This window comes from Cupressus sempervirens, chromosome 5 (assembly GCF_028749045.1).
Source record: "Cupressus sempervirens isolate cs-2001-9-10 chromosome 5, ASM2874904v1, whole genome shotgun sequence".
Lineage (NCBI taxonomy): Eukaryota > Viridiplantae > Streptophyta > Pinopsida > Cupressales > Cupressaceae > Cupressus > Cupressus sempervirens.
Window position 1 is genome coordinate 537,766,488 of NC_143122.1, and position 16,285 is coordinate 537,782,772.

At 36.0% G+C, this 16,285-nt stretch overlaps 1 protein-coding gene across 1 annotated transcript in view; it reads left to right on the forward strand.

The window, feature by feature from the left end:
* LOC149557065 (uncharacterized) overlaps positions 1–16,285 on the forward strand; it is a 150,222-nt gene that overhangs the window by 30,656 nt on the left and 103,281 nt on the right. The window lies entirely within an intron of this gene.

Sequence of the window (16,285 nt, forward strand, 5' to 3'; positions counted from 1 at the left end):
CTTAGGACAATGGTTACATTTCACATCTCTTTTTGCTCCTAGTGTCCCATGTTTCCCAAACTCATCCCTACTTCTGCCACTGGCCATTTTATTTAGATATTGATTCTGTTACACTGTTCCCTGTAAGCCTGCAAATGCAAGGATAAATAGTCTGATTATAATTTATCAACATTGAAATTAAACTCTGTAATTTTCATTTATATTGAATATTGAAGTCGATATATCATCTGCATAAAGGTTTTGCACAGATACTTCGAAAATAATTGCAAAATACTGTTAACACTACGTGGTCAGACACAATGTTACTTAAACTAGTGTATTGTATTGTATAATTTTAGAGTTCTTCCAGTTATAAAATTTGATTGCATTATAATATAATAGTGTGACTGTGTATTCCTGGGTACAGTATAATAGTGTAGTGTGTGTATTATAATATAACAGTTTATCATTGTATTGTATTTAGTATTTACTATTGTGTACTCACTGTATTGTAGTGTATAGTTCCTTAGTGTATGTATTCGAGTTATAAAATTCTGAGTTCTTCCAAATTTACAAAATTATCTTTGATTGTTACAAACTTACAAGTTACTTACAATGTCACTTGATTCTATCTTCACTGTCTTTATTTTCATAAGGCCCGATAAAAGATAAATACACATTATGTGTAACTTCAAGATTGTTCTAGTTACTGTCATTGTTTTGAACATATTCATATTGCAGGCATATCTTTAAATGTGAACACACACAAACCAAAATGTGAAGCTATGTTAATTCCTTAACCACATTTAAAGTTTAAAGTTTAAAAACCTATGAATTTGCTGAGTGTTGATACACCTATTAAAGGAATGTGAACTGTATACCTGGATTCCTGAGAATTCGCACTGGTGGATTGAAATCTGAGCTGAAATGGCAACGACCTGAAGACTAAATGCTGTTTGAAATGGCTAAAAACTATGACCCTCGAAACAACCCTGAAGGCTGAATGCACTAATAGTAACACAAAAAACCCTAAAAATGACTGACGTCTTTAACACTTTATGTTGACTTGGGCAGTCACCATTTTTTTGCAGTTATATTGCAATTTTATTGTGATTTAATGGCAAAAAGTCTTCCTGCATTAAAGAAATATTGCTGGCGATATTTTGGACGATAATATCATCCACAGTTTTGAATTGCGATATATCGTGGTATGAGTGATATTCTTAACCATGATAATAGTAATTCACCTTATAAAATATCAGGTTTGATATGTATATGTATATGTATATGTATGTATGTAGTGGAATGCATTTGTAATATGCACTTATATATATGGGATATTCGAAAATGCTGGCATATATACATATAGTTTATAATTTATTAAGATTTGAGAGTTTATTCTACTCCTGATCCTTCATGTTTTGTAAGCAATTTTATACTTTGTATTAGTTGATTTAATCTCGATTATCTATCTAATATAGCTGATCATGCTGGGTGTATTCTCTTGATACCAATTTCTGAGTTAATATCTTTGAGTATATGCTGTCAATGCCTAACAGGGTGCAGCTCAATTAGAGTAATCTAATTGTAGGTTAGAAGTTAAATAAGAAGTGCTCAATGCCAATGCGTTGACTAGTCAAAGATCTGATTAGATACTTGTATCTTTTCAGGAAAGGAATTTCCGAAAACTCCTCCAATATATTGATTATGGAGAAAACGGGTTCTCTTTGCAATAGTTAATCGCTTCTGTTCTATGTGTATAAGACCCCTTGCTATATGTAAGTGTTGTGGATATTGGTTTGCACATAGACTCCCACATAGACTCCTGACAAAACAATCGAATTGTTGAATCAGTGTGAAGATGTCACAGAAAAGACTCTTAGTTGAGGTCGCTGCTGTCTGCCTTATTTTCAGTATAGTTAAACGCTGACTGTGTCTGTAAGAAACATTGATGAGAGGGTATGGTGCTAATGTGCATTACTATTTTCTGACGACTGTATTCTCTGTAGATTTCCGTTGACCTGTTTAATCTCTTCTGACTGTGTATTATCGCTGATGATGCTCCAAGTGGTCAATGGTGATCAGTTGATGTTAATATGCTGACTGGGTTGGTAGAATTCAGTGTTTTTTGTCTTTTCTTGTCTTATTTGTTGATTTGGCTATCCAAGACCATTGTTTGGTGGATGCCCTTGACTGCTGACTGGTTTAGCATTCTATGCTCTTTGGTATCGTTCTCCTGGAGTGCATTTAAATATAACGGAGCCTCATAATAATGCAATAAATATAAACTCCACTGATAAATAGCTCCATCCTATGCAACTAACGACCAACCAACTGTGCCACCAATACACTGCCAAAAATAGAAACTATTCAAAATTAGACTTACTAAAAATAGCAAGTCCACAACTGAGAACTTCAAATCCCACTGTCAACTCATGAGGGTCGTGATGATGAGCTGATCAATCCTTGCTACAGGAACCTTCTAAATTGGGAACATTACGATTCGCTTTAGAAGGAACAATTATATTCCTCAATTGGATATCATTAAGGTCAAAAACGATGGGCGAGGTGGTGGTTGTCACAATACTCACATCATTTCACTGATGTATATCGAACAAGGTGTGTCTAGAGCTATATGCCATAAGGCTGTTTTCAGCTTTTTTTTTTGTGGGAGGTGAGGTATGTAAAGTGTTGTTGTGTATCTCTCAGTCAAGCTCCGTTGAGAGCTATCAGATGTACTTCTAACTACAAAGCTCTAAATATCTATATACTTTATCTGCTACTACAACTCACTGAACTTATCTCTCGAAACCTCCTAATTGCTTAGCTTGAATTGAACATGGCTTCATAAAAACAATTCTTGGAATCATCTATTCTATCACGCATTGCAGAAATGAAATTTAATCTAATTCACACTCGCTGAAAGTAAGCTTCTAATTCTATTTTGCATCAATTTAAACTAAATTATGCTTGCATTATTGAAAAGAGCACACTTAATATAGGAGCAAACATTGCATAAATGTAAATAGATTCTATGGACGAACTCAACAAAGCTTCTGTCTAATCTCTGCTAATTCATTCTATTTAACAGTTACTTGAAACAATGCTGAAAAATAAATGGAACAAATTCGAAATTTAAGGTTAACATTCTTTAATAATATCCATCTAAAGTATGCGATAAGTAGTAGTACTGCTAATCTAGAATGCAAGAACACAGAAACGGTTAATCTATTAATATCTGAAAGTGTTGAAACAAAATACTGAAAACTACAATCAAATGAGCATGAAAGAAATAAAAAACTATGATGGGATCACTTTCCTCCCTGCTCTGCCTCCGGAGGGATCTTAGAACACCAAAGCTAAATCAGCTTCTTCAAATTTGCAAATGGGCTCCGAAGGGGAGCATAACAGAGTTTCTAACTACAAACTTGTGGAAAATTAAACCAGGAGGATCAAACTTGCTCAAATAACATCTAACTTGCTACAGCTACTTGGTAAATATACCCTTATTTGAAATTCAAGATTGTTAACGTAGATAACTGAGTGACAACTACAGACCATAAGAGTTAGAGCTAGACATGCTAATTTAAATCTTTCATCGAGCAACAGTGGATCTGAAAGAAGCGGTACTGCTAGTCTAGAATGCACGAACATAACAATTGTTAATCTATGAATACTTGAAAGTGCTGAAACACAATTTGGAAAGCTACAATCAAATGAGCAGGCAAGAAATAACAAACTTAAATGAGATCACCTTCCTCAAAAGAATGGGCACTGCTCTGCCTCCAGAGGGAACTTATAACACCAAAGCTAAATCAACATCTTCAAATTTGCATTCAAATGGCCCCCCAAAGGGAAGTACAACAAAGTTTCTAACTATGGACTTGCAGAAAATTAAACTAGGAATAGCAATTAGGTCAACTTCTAAGCTGCTGAACTACTGGGTAAATATACTCTTATTTGAAATTCAAATTCAAAGAATGCCAACTCAGATAACTGAGTGATGGTTATGGAACAGAATAATCAGAACTGGATGTTCTAATTAAAATCTTTCATCGAACAATTGTGGAAATTGAAGTTTCAACACACAGGCAATAGAGTTGACTCCAGAATGGATTTGGTAATAAGTGTGATGGGAAACTTGGAGCGATCAGGATGTCCATGTAGGCACAAACAAAGATCAGAAGCCACCACATCATGAAACGGCTATCTTACTTTAACTGAAACATAATCTATTAGAATAGTAATTCAAATATTATGTCAAAGATCAAGATTTCACTACATTAATCTTTAATTCAAATCATATAGAGTGAACGTGCATGTAAAAATATCATTTCTAATCTAATATCTAATTAGCCATCATGACACAAAAGAGATAACATATGAGCCTAGTTTATCACCATCTATACTGATTACCAAAATATTATAAGTTCTTGAGCACAATGTATAGTAAATATGAAAAAAATACCTAATAGCAGCATGATCAGTATGGACAATTTTTTTATAACCAGTTATGTAATACCTAATTTTATTAATTGCATACACAACAGATCAACATTTCTTCTCATTTGTGGTGTAATTTCTCTCTGTTGGTTCGAAATTCTTGCTTGGATCCATTGCTCAATTCTCATTTTTCTGCTCCAATACTGCTGAGATTGCAAAGTTAGATGCATCTGCATGGATATGAAAAGGTTCTTCCCAAACTATGTTCTCTGATAATAGGTGAAGTAGTCAATGCTTGTTTGATAGCTTCAAAGGATTTTTGACAGTCATCAATCATTTTAAATTCTGTATCTTTCTTGTACAATATAAACATAGGTTCAATAATTTTACGGAATCCTTTAATGAATCTCCTATAATAATCTGTATATGTTAGAAAAAATCTAACTTCAATTTGAGTTTTTGGGATTGCAATTTGTTGGATAATCTCAACCTTTTTAGGATCAACTTCGATACCTTCCTTTGAAATATGATGACCTAAATCAATTCCCTCAGTCATCATCAATGGACATTTTTCATGGTTCCAAGATAATCTATAATTCTTACACCTTTGTAAAACTTTGCTCAGACTTTCCAATGCTTTATCAAATGTCTAATAATGATGTCATCCATATATACTTGAACACATGTAGTGGTTAAATTTGCAAAAGTAGCAAGTACAACCATCTGAAATGTTGTATGTGCATTACAGAGCCCAAATGGAAGAATTCTATATGAGTAAGTACACCAAGTATACATAAAAAATCAACTTCATATCACCCACAAGTGAATGACCAAATTAAGGTTACTAATAGAGAGTGGAAAGTATTCTCACTAATCATCAAAGAATAAAGTAGTCTGGGCTTATAACACAACTTGGAATACCATAACCGGATTCTCCCCATATGAGATGGTAAATGGAAATATTCCTGTCATGATTGAGTTTGAGCTTGAGACCTTATGGATGTGGGCATAGAACTCTCTGAATCTGAGAATTTCGGAATTTGATGAAAGATTTCAATTAGAACATTCAGTTCTAATTTTTCTGTTTTGTAAAGATTTAAATTAGAACATCCAGTTCTAATTCTTCTGTTCTAACTGTTAATCAGTTATATGAGTTGGTGTTCTTCAAATTTTAATTTCAAATATTGTTATATTTACCAAATAACTGTAGCAAGTTATAAGTCAGTTGAGCTAGTTTGTTATTCCTAGTTTGATTGTTTGCAAGTTTGTAGTCAAAAAGTCTGTTGTACTCCCCTTCAGGAACCATTTGAATGCAAAATTGAAGTTGATTTAGCTTTGGTGTGACAAGAATTCTTTGGAGGCAGAGCAGGGTGCCTTCTTTTGAAGGAACGTGATCTCATGTTAGCTTGTTATTTCTTTCTTGCTCATTTGATTGTAGTTTTCAGCATTTTGTTTCAGCACTTTCAGATATTCGTAAATCAACAGTTTTTCTGTTCTTAAATTCTAGATTAGCAGTATTACTTGTTGCATACTTTTGATGGATGTTGTTCAAGTAGATTGACTGTAAGTTTCAAAGTTAGTTCTAGTTCTTTTCCAGCAATGTTTCAAGTAAATGTTAAAAGTAGAATGAATTAGCAGATATTAGACAGATTTTTTATTGAGCTCATCCATGAAATCTATTTGCTTTTATGCAATGTGTGCTCTTAGATTAAGTGTTCCTTTTTCACTTATGCAAGCGAGATTTAATTTGATTTAATGCAAATAGAATTAGAAGTTTACTTTCAGAAGGCGTGAATTAGATTAGATGATTCCATGAACTGTTATTATGAAGTTATGTTCAGTCTGAGCTATACGATTACAAAGTATTTAGAGATAAGTTTAGCGAGTCAATAGAAGTAGTAGTAGATAAGCTGTAAAGATGTTTCAGATTTTGTAATTAGAAGTCACAATTGATAGCTCTTGATGAGGCCTGATTGAAAGATACAACATTCAATGCAAAACCACCCTCCAAATATTGAAAACAACCTTATCCCATACAACTCTAGACCCGGTTTGATATATATAAGTGAATTGATGTAAGTATTTTTATTTATTATAACAAGTTAAATATATTTGTATGGCTAGCTGTTGATGTGAGTTTTATACCACCACCATATGCAGAATCAAATATTTAGTATCCCAATGAAACACCAAATCTCCAACACTCTCTTGAATAAGGACACTCATATGCTAAACAATGTATATGTATTATGTGATCAAATGAGACAATGTCAAGGTTCCTTCTTATCGTGGACTTTCACTCCGATATAATGATGTGATATGTTGGGTATCACAAAGGGACTTACACTGTTTAATCAATTGATATCAACTTGATAACTTATTCTAACCAACAAATTGTGAAGGATATGGGTTTAGAGAATCTAACCTAATTATAAGAATGTAAGACAATGTTGATGATGGGATGAGTCTCTAACTAGTTCTGGCTTTGTTGTGTCAACTAGGCAAAGGAGGGTGCCATCTTCTAAGGATGCGGGAATGCTTTTCACATGGTCAATTCTTATTCAATTACCCTATGAAGGGTAATCTAAGTGAACATTTCCAAGGGAAGCTAAACACTTGCAATTTAGGCCTAGACTAACCTTGCATTGTAACTTACAATCAACAAGTTCCAAAAGGTATGGACACTAGCTCCACCATTAATTGTCTTTTAATGATATCTTCCATTCAACTAAATGTCACTTCTACTGATCATGAAAAAAAATCTACTCTAAGTGACAAGATCTAGAAACTATGCAATTCTCCAAACCAACACATTTAATCCACCATGAAGACCAACAATGAATTAGCAATTACTTTTATAACATTCTGTCAACAATTTCTCCAAGTCTCTCTCTTGACTAATCTAATCTAATTTCTAATATAATGAGCTACAAATGAGAAGGCCTTGGCCTTCTCATTTGTTCTTAGTACAACAAGTGGCCAAGATTGATTTGAAATCAAGGACCAAGATTATGCCAACACTGTCTGAATTAGGGTTTCATAACCTCTACTAACAATTATTAAATGCCCATCCAATTACAAGGGAGCACGACTGTGGGGCCTATTAGGAAATTACATTGCTTTAAAGGGCTAATAGAAATTTGGTTAGATAGAAAATTGTAGAAGAAACCACTCTTTTAATGAACCAATAAGAGGCTGCCACTTGTAATCATAGTAATTCATCCTTGAGAACATTCTTTCTTTTATTCTTTTCTCTCATGGCATATTAAATGAAACTAGACATGATATGATGAAGCTCCTCCATTAGGACACAACTTTTTTTGATTGGTTGAAGGTGCATGTGTAATGGGCACCCCTGGATATCCCAAAAAACTAAACCAATATGCTGAAAGGAATTTTGTCAAACAGTTTGCATGCAACCTCTTATTTTTCCGTTTAATGTTTTAATCCCCTTATAACTCCGGAAATCAAACGTTTATTTGTTTGTTGTGTTTTGTGCATGGAATTGGTATCATACAACATAAACAAGAAAGAAACTACAATAATATGCAAAGTGGAAATGAACTGCTGCTAATAAAATGTTATTTTCAGAATTCATAAAACCAAATACATGGCAGATTTATCAACTCACTAATTACTTCAGCAGTATTGACATAATACTCCAGCCCATGCTTTCGAACTTGTTGCTACAATACTTTGTCCTTCAATCAGTCCACTACCTTCGTAATACCATTCCCTCAAAGCGGCACAAGCATCGGACAAGTAGTGAAGAAGATATGAGCAAAATACCAAATCTGCCTGTAGCCGGAAATGCAACTAAACTGCCTGATAATGAAGCCAATAACAAAGAATTCCAAAGGCCAAACCCTAAGGGAATGACGTCTAGAATGTTACAAGAGAGGATAGACGTCCTCAAATGCCAAGAACGGAGCTGCAACTCACACACCAATTTCTTCTCATATTCAACCTGCCTAATGAAGCCACAGATGCTTCCTTTTATTCTATTTCCAAGGGTCCGCTCAACTCATATGGGCAATGTGGGATAAAAGATGTGTAATAAATAAAACATATATTAAAATACCCCTTATGTCTCCCTTGGGTACACATCACCATAAAATAAATATTAAAGTAACACTTTAATATTTTACAATTAAATTAGACATTACTTTAATAAAACTTCAGGCATTAAAATGTATTAGCAATCGGACTCCGAATAATGCGAGTGATAGCTCATCGGAAAGCTCTCACCGAGGAGTATCGAATCCAATCACCAAAATTGACCTGCACTGTGTCCTGCCGACTTACTAAAAATAGTAAGTATGCCTGAAACTGAGTAAATCAACTTCGTTTTGGCCCAAACTGGAAATGACTAGGCCAAAACACTCCAGGATCCCATTAAACCCTTCGTTAGTCCTCGAGACCATGTAGAACAAGGCTAACGCACACACACTTGGTCAACTGCTAAAATGGGGAGATTACAGCATGGGCGCCACCTTAGCACTTTTATGTCAAAAACTTGAAATACCCCTTGATGACAAGGAAATATTTCTTGATAGTCAACATTATCAAGTCTTGCATTGATTTTTGATGCCCAAGTTTATTATCTCTCCATAAATTTATTCTACTCTTGGAAATTGTCTCATTGCCTTGGCGTGTACTTGAATTCTTAATTTTTCCTTGATGTCTTGATCTTGCACTCTTTATTATTGATGTACTTTTGAACTTGTAGTTGACTTTTTACCATGTCTTGGAACACCCTTGCTTACATTTGAATAACTTATAGCTTGCTGGTGCATGAAGTCTTCACATTGTACTTTGCTTGAAATTCTTGTCACTCTTTCCATGTTCTTGAACATTTGCATCCTTAAATCTCAAACCATCTTTCGTGTCTTGAATTCTTGAAGTGGAAGCCATCCTTCATCCTTGATCTCCGAAGCTCTTCTGGCATACCATGTTCCCTCACTACTCTCCACCCCCCTCCACTCTCGACACAGATCCCTGGTCTCCCATATCTCCATTCTTTACATCATTCCTGCCCAATCTCCTCTCCACCTCAACCCCTGCCTTATTACTGCCTCTTCACTTTCTCTAACATTAGTGAGGCTGTTTGGTGGATGCACATCAACAAGACAACATACGAGGAAGGGTTCCAAGTGCAACTCTTCAAGCTTGGTATTACAACTTTGGGCTCTCTTCTCACACCACTCTTCAACAAGGTGGTTTGCATGGGTTTTCCTAACTCTTGATCACGACATATTATCTATCTGATCCATAAGACTAGGTCGGTCTTAGACTCTGACAACTATAGGACCTTCATGAATGGGAATACTTTTGCCAAAATCTATGCCACCACGTCGAATACTATCTTATCCAAAGAGCTTAATCAACAACAATGTTGTACAAGGGGGTAGGTTGGCTTTTGTACAAATTTTTAGATTCTACGAACTATCATTGAGGAGGCTTGACACTGCTCACGAAAGTCTATTGCTCCTTTGTAAACTTTTGCAAGGCCTTTGATTTGTTCCTCGGACGACTCACTTCTAGAGGCTTAGAGACATTGGGGTTCCAGAGACTCTCTTGACAACCATCATGAGGTTATATGAGTGTGGTGGGCAGATTTATGACCCCTTATGGTTTTTTAGATCCTATCCGTGGCGCCATCAGGGTGAAGCAGCGTTGCCCTCTCTTGCCTGCACTTTTTAGGATTTACATCAACGAACTCGAGTCTTTCCTCTGCGACCTCTCGCTTCTTGATGATGATTGTTATTTACACCGAGTGTTGATATCTATTCTATTTTTTGCTAATGATGTTCTTTTGGCTTCATCCCTGGAGGGGCTTCAACGACTTGATGGATGGCCTCCTTTTATGACCCTCGACAATTAGTTATGAATGTGGGCAAGACCTAGACTATGTTCTTCAACTGCTTGAAGACCTTACATCTTCATTTCTACCTTTACGGGAAGGAGATTGAGATAACATCTTCCTACACTTAACTAGGGGTTAAGTTCTTATGACCATACTTCAGTATGAGACCTGCTATTCAACCCTAGGTTAATAAAGGGCTCGGTTCCTTGGCTATGCTTGAGAGACAATGCTTTAGACATCACTTCTACGATACTTTGACCAAGATGCCCCACTTGGACATTTTGGCCCTATCAATGGTCCTTTATGACTTTGTTGTGTGGGGCCCCTCTTTCTCAGATTCCGATTGGGCTTCAGTTGAGAGAGTTCAAATTCTCCTCCTTTAGTGAATTATCAGATGTCATCGATCCACCTCACACAGTATCATCTTCGTAGAGTTTAGGGCTCACCTGTTTAGGTTGGGGACTATCTTTGACTTGGTTTGGTTCCTTCGTCGTGTTCCCACTTGCAGAGCATGTGATTGGTTTGCCCAGGCCTCTCCTCTTCTTGGCTCGATCAGGACTTCAATGGATTATCTCCACCCCTCTCGATTCTCTCTGGATGCCCCTGCTCACCTCTTCCCTCCACCCCTCTTAGCTCTCTTTGGATGCCCTTGCTCATCTCCTTCCATCCCAACAGGAGTTGACTGAGCACGTTAGGTTCAACATGTAGAGTCAAGATATTGTCACAACGTGGAGTAACCCTCTACAGGGAGTCCGCCCGAGGATGGCCTTCTATGTTGAGCACTACATGGATTTAGAGGACAAGATCATTGTATGCCCTTGGTAACTCTTTTGCCATTGGACTCATGCAGTTTGCATCTCTTTGGAATCTTCTAGATTGGGCTCCCTTCGTGTAACAAACGGATTTTCATAACAAAATAAAGGCGATATAAAAAGAGTTTTCCTCACCAAATTCTTGAACAAATATACTGAATTCCTTTTCATGGGACATTAACTGCTTTTAACTATCAATGATTAACTAAAATAACAAAGCTCAACTGAAATAACTATATCAGTGATCAATTTATGCAATGATCAACTGTAATAACTAGAATAATGATTAACTGAAATAACTGTAACAATGATCAACTGTAATAACTGATATAATGATTTACTATCTTTCCATACATATAAGTAAAGTAAATGCTTAACATGAAAAGAAGAAGAACATACAAGTAATATTCGGTGAGTCTTTAGTTGGTTGTGCAAGCCTCAACTTTCAGTAAGAGGAGAAGCATTGACTTAGGCTTAACCTCCCAACCTCGGACCATACTTATCCCCACACAATCTATTGAATTAGAAAGACCCTCCCTACCCCAGGATTAGGCTTGGGATACTTTTAGTCCAGCCACTTGAGCATTCCGGTGTTTATAGACGAACATGTCTGAATAACTGGCTCCACTGACATCAAGTGATCATAGATGGAAAACATGCCTTAAAACGACTTTGGCCAAGGTTTTCTGATGGGTTTATTGACTCGATCACCGCTGCTCGACTTGACAACAAGGGAACAATAATATGGATGAGCATGAGCTATTAAATGAAATTAATTTAGATTTATTCTATCATATTTGACTTTTATTTCTATGTCATTGCAGATTCCATCTCACCTCTTCACCTTTTCCATGGTTGTATAATCGGTGAGTCCTAGGTGCTCGGATCTCACAGCAATTGGCTCTGTCCGTTGATTCTCAATTGTTTCATGAATATTATATGTTTCCAGCTTATCACAATCTGTGATTTGAAGAATGTGTTCTTTAAGACTTGTAGAGAAAGAAAATGTCCTTTGATTCCGATTTCCAGTGGCATAAATAAATCATGATTTCATAACATGGTTGCTTGGCTTTTATTTTCCATAAACAACTCTAACTTAGAGGAGGTCTAACCTATGATATTAAGCAAGGTAATTTGCATCATGATATAAATTGTAGCTTACTGCTATATAATTTGGAATGTTGTGACAACTGGTAAACAAATCATATTGTAATGTTTCAATTTTTGGTTAACCACATAACCTAGTAATAATTTGAAAGAAAGAATGGAGTCTTGCTGGATGCTCAACAACCTGCCTCAAAAAAGATCCTGAACGCTAATTTCCAGTATGAATGTTGCTCACGATTTCAGTAGAACTTCAGTATAACCAAGAATCGTGGAATGGAAACAATGCAATGGTTACTAATTGATAGAGATATCGGGTGCTATGATAAACGTGGTCGAGTAATATGAAGAATTCGGGTGCTATGATAAATGTGGTCGGGTAATATGAAGAAGTCGGGTGGTTGAACAAGGAAGTCGGGTGCTAGGAAAATGAATGTCTTTTGCCTCTCTCAACTTCATAAGATAAAGAGCTAATATGTCTCTTTGGTTTCCAAGAAGCTGTAACATAAAAGAAGTGTCTTGGCTCTTGGACGCCAAATAAATATGCCAAGTGTTCAATTGATTCAAGCAAGAAAATGAATTAAAAAAAAAAGATGGAAAAAGATTTGAAGATTATAAGTTGAAAATAATTATGGTTTATATCTATCTATATGCACGTAGATATACTTATGAGGTGGCATCATTTCATTATAAAGAAAATGATATTATGGTGTCACTTTATTCTTATATCTATGTGTACGTATATAGGTATATATTATAATGATGTGGAGAAAAGATCAATCAAAAACCTTTGAGGTACGTATTATTTTTAATTAAGTTAATTTACGTTTTAAATTGTTTATTTTAATAGCTCATGTGGGTCCTTCAATTGTATCTTGAAGTTCAAGTCGCTAGGTCCTCACCAAGGCAATTTAAGGTCATTCTTGTCAACTTGATGATTGGACTAAGCTAGTATCTCATTCCGTTGATCCCGTTAGCAATGCTTCCCCCCTTCATCTTCTCTGCAATCATCCGTGCAATATTTCCACGATAATAACAAGTTCCATAATAATTTTCATATTAACATTTAATATAGATAAAGAATTTAATTATTAACCATAATTCCAAAATCAAGCAACTGCTAAACATCACATGACAAATAATGGATAATGACCATCTTCATTAAACAGTTAATACAACAGATATAAATAACTACCTACTTCACATGATTATGAAAGAAAAATCCGTTCAGTCTAACGGCTATGAATAAATTTAAAATAGGTCATAATTTGGGATGTAACACTCCAACTATGTATGCAAACTGATCACCAGGTGGACAAAGAGGACATGATTTTCTGCCTTTGCCCACTTGGGGAGCTGGAATTAGAGACCCATTTTGTTTGCATTGCCCCAAGTACTATGAGATCAAAGGGAGGTTCTACTTTTTGTACAAAGATTACACATCAATTTCTTCTTTCTTTAGATACATTGATCAATGGTCCCTTCTCTTACCTCTAAGAGGACATGCAGCTTTATGATTACACCTTGCAGCTCTTGTTTCCGATGAGACAAACCTTTGACCACTTCATCACCTCTTTCTTAATGTCTATGTCTCCTGCCCAGAGGATGGAGCCACTGCTTGGCCCTTCCTTTGGACATACTAGAACTATGAGGCCTCAAAGGGTTTCCTCTTGACAACATCACCCTTCATCCAATGACTCCCTTAGGCATTTTGGGACTCGCCCTCGTACCAAGCCTTATCCTTCATGTCTAAACTACTCGTCTGTGAGGAGTATTTAGTCTTTCCTTCTTTGTTCTGCTTCTTTTGCTTCTTGTTTGTTCTTTCTGCGAACATTGTATGGTGCTCCCGTTGTTGGTTGTTGCCTTCTTGTACGCTTTCAGTCCCTTAGACCCTCGTGGTCTCTTGTTGGACATTAATAAGTTTATCTTATGCAGCATCTTAGACCCACATCATCCTCCATTAAATATTGATTTTGAAACTTCTTCTAGAAATTGGAAATTTAATGCCAAGAAATAAAATTCAAATCCATGATATTTCTACCTTCGTTATGAGCAACTTTCATTCACTTGCATAAAAAAATGTGAACTTTCTCCTTTCATCTTAAAATCTGATTTCTGTCTTTCATCCCCTAATGCAAATGAGAAACCAAATTACAATGCATGAATGTCAAAAAATGACATATCAAGTTTAAATCGCCTGGGAGATGACAGTCCCTTAGAAGCTGATGTCCAGATCTCGGTGTTAATGTCTAAATCTTTGTATGATCTGGTCCTACTTCCAGTCTTTAGTGAGTTTAAATTGACTGAGATCAGCATGAGAGTCACTGGTAATTGTTATTAGTCTTTTTAGCATGCAATTTGCATGAAATTTGGAGAGAACTTTTTTCTATCAGCCTTGGGGCTTATTTCTTCGACCAAAATGATGAAAAAACCCTTCACTTTGCCTTCTTGATGGGTTGAATTTACCCTATACTGACCTGGAAACGAGTTTTTGAAATGATTCTATTAAGTTTGGGTTTTTGAACAGCACCCAAGCTTATATTGCTTGCTCCTCATTGATTGTTCTCCTTTTGTCTACAAAAAATGAGTTCAAGTCATCAGGTATTGATGATCACATTGGTGATCGTTTTACTTGCATTTAATATCCCACTCATTAAATCTGATCCCCTATGTGATTTGAAATTTTAAATTGGTCCTTGTATTTGGATCAGACAGCCTTTTTATGCATAAGTTGATGCAATTTCTTATTAAATTTGAGCCCTCACGGATGAATTCATGATTTTGCATTGAAGTTTGAGGCCATGTTTATTTAGTGTAGGCCCATACCTTTAAATTTAGACCTTGCAGTCCAGATTTGAGACTCAATTGATTGACTTATAGGCCACACGTTTAAATTAGGGGCGACACGTTTGATGTGTAAGTTTGTGCGTTTGAGATTTGGGGCTATCTTTTTGTAATTAATGCATATACATTTGGGATTTTGGGGAATCTTAATTCTCAGTTCCTCATTACAGACCTAGGACCATATGTTGGAATGAGGACACACATTGAGTTTTAGGGTCTGATTTAGGTCTGGTCTCATTTGAAATTAAGGCCCACATGTTGGAAATTATTCTTAGGGCTCGTAGGTTTGATATAGGGGCCCAGATTTATGCTTTGAGTTTAGGTCATGGCCATTGGGTTTAGGTTCACATGGTTGGATATGCATTTATCGAGTTCATGCCCAGATTTGGGTCCACTTCATGGAGTTCGAACCTGCACACCATCATTATAGGTCGACATGCTTCAGATTTAATGCCTTATCATTGATATCAAGGTCCCATGTTACCCATTATGGGACTACATGTTGCACTTAGGTCTCATCTCAGAGCATTGGGTCCACATGTTATAGCTATATGGCTACACGTAGTAAGTTCGAACTTTGAAATGAGAGTACGTGCTGAGTTTTAGAGCCCATACGTTGGATTTTTGGGGCCCATGATTGGTTGAAATTCCTACCCACTTCAAATGGCTTGTTGATTTCGTAATCTCCATTTTCAAATTGATTTCTTTGGTGTCATTTTCAAAAAAATGTCACTTCATTTCATTGCCATTTAATTTGGTGGATTCCATTTCTTTATTTGTCATGTTGCCACTTAGGTGGTGGATTCCACTTCTTTATTTGTCAAGTTGCCAACTAAGGTGGTGGATTCCACTTCCTTATTTGTGTACATAAAGAAGTAACATTCTGACCTTCATTTTCTTTTATGGCAATTTAACTTAGACAGTTCACAAGGCCAAAATATACGTTGGTTTTGATATTTTTAAGTTGCCACTTAAGCTGGTGGATTTCACATTCTTATCTAGTAGGTTGCCACTTAAGGTGGTGGATTCTACTTTCTTACCTGGCAGGTTGGCACTTAAGGTGGTGAGTTCAACTTTCCTATCTGGTAGGGTGGATCAACCCTCCTATCTAACCAAGTGATTTTAAATAAAGCCTTGCTCTCATTCTAATGCCATTGACTAGTTTGACTCAACATTTGTCTCTTAACCTTTAGCTCTCATACTTAGCCAATTTTGTCATTTTTCAAAATTTTAACAC